A 4,390-nucleotide genomic window follows, 5' to 3' on the forward strand; every position below is an offset into this window, starting at 1 on the left:
TTTGTAATCTACTTTCTATTACGAGAGCAAATGGAGTGTAAGACGAGCTGAGTTACTTGCTCCCTTTGAACTCCCGAACTGAATAGGGTAGTGCATGAGTAACTTGTGACACGAGTAACAGCAGCCTGTTTATCATTAGCTAAGAATCATTTTAGAGCACTGAACACCTTTGAGATTCTTTTCTCATTTAGACTTGCAAAATTTCTACTCTTGATTAACATAACACAACCCAAAGCCATTGCTTATTATTCCTTGATACTGAAAATAATTTTGCGAATTTGTTGTGTATACAAACAAGTTTTTCTAATCTTACAAAACATGTTTAACTACATTGCTGATTAGTTTTAGTTCAGTGGAGTTTTTATAACATGGTTGTAGCTATTCTGGTATACGATGCCTTTCAAAACAGTAAAATGCAAGTATGGTGTTGGTGTAATAAAATTTTTCCACTAATACATTTGAAATCTGAATCATCTATATTTTAGACCTATATAGTGAGCTTTATTCTGCTTTAAAAATTAGAGGGAAACAAAATTAAAAATTTTTGGAATACATTTTAATCCCCCTTTTTTTTTTTTTGAGACGGAGTCTCGCTCTGTCGCCCAGGCTGGAGTGCAGTGGAGCAATCTCGGCTCACTGCAAGCTCTGCCTCCCTGGTTCACGCCGTTCTCCTGCCTCAGCCTCTCCGAGTAGCTGGGACTACAGGCGCCTGCCACCACGCCCGGCTAATTTTTTGTATTTTTAGTAGAGACGGGGTTTCACCGTGGTCTCGATCTCCTGACCTCGTGATCCACCTGCCTCGGCCTCCCAAAGTGCTGGGATTACAAGCGTGAGCCACCACGCCCGGCCTTAATCCCATTTTTTAAATTATCTGAAGATTTTCAAAATCATTTATTTATGTAAGGTTGCTAGTGAAGTTATAGATGGCTACTGTGTTTATTAATAACCTGTATTTCTCCAAATCTAGTTTGGCCCCTGTTATTACTTCTAGAGGATTTAGAATGACTGCAGGGAGAAGAGAAATGGAAAATAATATGAGGTTTCAGAGCACGATAAGGGAAACAGAGTGGGGAGAATTAGAAGAAAGTCTTGTAACTCAAACTCCCATATCATCCTTCCAACTCAGTTAAATTCTTCTCCTAGGCTAGATTCCTTCACAACCCTCTCTGATTCTTTCAGAGCCAGAACCATTATCTTAGAGCTTGACTCATTTTCCTCTAAGATGATTTATCTTGACAAAAATCTCATCCTCTAGTAGTCATCCCTAGAGAGACTCCAGTAGATGAAGAAACATTTGGACCATGGATCTTTCTCAGGTGGAGATTTTGATTATGGAATGTGGTTGAAATGATACTTATACCTCACTTTTTAACAATACATTCCTGAATAGTAGTATTTCAACATTACTGGTAGAAAATCCTGGAAAACAGAGTATTGCATTTTGCTCAATGAAGGAGGAAAAATATGCCACCTGCTATAGCAAATAACTATGTATTATAGATTTTAAGATAGCTAGAAGTTTTTGCATGTTGTCACCACAAAGAAATTACCAATTTTGAAAGTGATGAATGTAATAATTACCCAAACTTGATCATTATACCATGTATACATGCATTAAAACATTACATTATAACAGTGCAGCCATCAAAAGGAATGAAATAGTCTTTTGCAGCAACATGGATGGAATTGGTGGACATTATATTAGGTGAACTAACTCAAAAGCAGAAAATCTAATATGGCATGTTTTCACTTTACGTAGGAGATAAACATGGGTCCATAAGGACATTAAGATGGAGATAATAGACACTGGGAACTCCAAAAATGGGGAGTATAGGAGAGAGTGAAGGCTGAAAAATTATTTATTCAGTAAAATGTTGAATATTCGAGTGACAGATACACTGGTAGCCCAATCCCCACCATTATACAATATACCCATGTAACAAACATGCACATATTACCCCTGAATCTAAATTAATAAATAAAATTCAATATCTCTTTGAATTATACAACATGTATTTCTGGAAAAAGAAATACTACAGTGTACCATATAAATATGTACAATTATTATGTGTCAATTATAAACTTAAAAATTTAATTAAAAAATGCCACCTTGGTTATTGTTTGTTTTCAATTAAAGGAACTTGTAAAACAACAGGTACAAAAGGATCACTCTGACCTTTGCTCTGTGTCTTAAAAGTTAAAGATGAAATTCTTATGTAGAATGTATCCTTCCTATACTAGAAAAAAGGCAATGATCTTATCATCAAGGATGGAAAGGTGAGGCCAAGAGAATTCTGTACAATAGCAAACCTTGTTAAACTAACCCTTATCTGTCCAAGTAAAGACCCTCGCCTAAGCCCCTTTGTCTTATCAAATTCTCAGTTTTCCATTCTTTGTTTCATTCAGTATACAGGTAACTGACTCTAACTGCTTCTTTGAGGTTTTCATTTCTTTATAAGGGTGCCGATGCCACATGAAACTTACATGAAATAAATTTCTATGCCTTTCTCCTGTGAATCTGTTTTACATCAATTTAATTATCAGACCCAGCCAAGACCCTGAGAGGATAGAGGTGGAGTCTTGCTGCCCCTACACTCATATATTGTAGTTACTGCTTTATTATTTCTAGAAAATCTTTGATTGCTGGTTATGTCTTCTTAACTCCAGTTGGCTTATTCAAACCAGTTTTCTTCATTTTGGGTGACTATGCATTTAAGATATTAGGGCAATCGAAAGTAAAAAATTATTTTATATCCACGAATGTTAAGTATTCAGAGCTAAGAAAGAGACAGTATTTCTGGCTGCCAGAGATATTAAAATCTCTAGAAAGTGGTATGTCCCTTTCGCTGCTGCGGCCACCGCCATGAGTATACTCAGGCTTCAGAAGAGGCTCGCCTCTAGCATCCTCTGCTGTGGCAAAAAGAAGGTCTGGTTGGACCCCTGTGAGACCAATGAAATCGCCAATGCCAACTCCCGTCAGCAGATCCAGAAGCTGATCAGAGATGGGCCGATCATCCTTAAGCCTGTGCCTGTCCATTCCTAGGCTCAATGCCAGGAAAACACCTTGGCCGGCCGTAAGGTCAGGCAACATGGGCATAGGTAAGCAAAAGGGTACAGCCAATGCCCAAATGCCAGAGAAGATCACGTGGATGAGGAGAATGAGGATTCTGCACCTGCTGCTCAGAAGATATTGTGAATCTAAGAAGATTGATTGCCACATGTATCACAGCCTGTACCTGAAGGTGAAGGGGAATGTGTTCAAAAACAAGTGGATTCTCAGGGAACACAGCCACAAGCTAAGGCAGACAAGGCCCGCAAGAAGCTCCTGGCTGACCAGGCTGAGGCCAGCTGGTCTATGATCAAGTAAGCACGCAAGTGCTGTGAAGAGAGCCTCCAGGCCGAGAAGAAGGAGATCATCAAGACTTTGTCCAAGGACGAAGAGATCAAGATTTAAAGCTCCCCCTTAGTCTGTACACACTGGCCTCCATGATTGCACAGATCAGCCATTGAAATAAAACAAGTCTTTATCTGCTTAAAAAAAAAAGTGGTACATAATAGTAGTGACTATTAATTCTCTATATTCTCCTGTAGTCCACATGAAGTACCAATGCACTTTATAGAAACAGGCTCACCGATTTTCTAAGTACAAACTTGGCTTTCCTAAGAAAAGGTGTACTGCTTATCAAACACACACACATCTCTATAAATTAAAGATATTACATAATTCCACTTTGTGAGGAAGTCATTATTTGCATTTCAATTATTAAACACTATCTCCCCTCATAGGCAAGGTGCAAATTACATTAATGCTAGTGTACAGTTTATACATATAACTACCCAAAGTATTTTGAATGGATACAGATGGCTTTCAGTTTATCTTCAGATTTTCTGTGTAATCTTTCCCCAAATTACCATTCACTGCTATGAATAAATACGATTTTGCTGTTAAATGTCTTAGTTGAGCGTTATAAGGAAATATTGACATATTTTTCCCTTTATGATTATACCCGATGATTTCTACTTGAAATATAATATTTTTCTGAGAATTGGTGAGACAGAAGAATTCAGACAACAAAATTGTCATTTCTATAGTCTAAAGTTTTGAGCAGAAAAAAAATTAGAATTGATGTTTGAATTTCCTGCTGTTTTTGCCTTAGATGATTCTCTTTTACAGATGAACAATACTCTTCAAAATGTTTGATAGCTGGATCACAACTTCAGAGGGATAATCACAAAAATACCTCTTTGTAGTAGCTATACTTTAAAGTCTGTTGTTAACAGCCTTCAGTTTAAATTGCTGTCTTCTGGCTATGTATTCTCAGATTGAAAATCTACAGAGTTACTTCATTGACTCTTGTGTAATACAGTCTGATTACTGATAAGCTTCTAG

The 4,390-nt window shown here is 37.4% G+C and overlaps 1 pseudogene; it reads left to right on the forward strand.

The window, feature by feature from the left end:
* Positions 1–2,854: 2,854 nt before the first annotated feature.
* Positions 2,855–3,454, forward strand: LOC116481472 (large ribosomal subunit protein eL19-like; annotated as a pseudogene).
* The last annotated feature ends 936 nt before the right edge of the window (positions 3,455–4,390 follow it).

The sequence above is a fragment of the Hylobates moloch genome, unplaced genomic scaffold (assembly GCF_009828535.3).
Source record: "Hylobates moloch isolate HMO894 unplaced genomic scaffold, HMol_V3 SCAFFOLD_3, whole genome shotgun sequence".
NCBI classification, from domain to species: Eukaryota; Metazoa; Chordata; class Mammalia; order Primates; family Hylobatidae; genus Hylobates; species Hylobates moloch.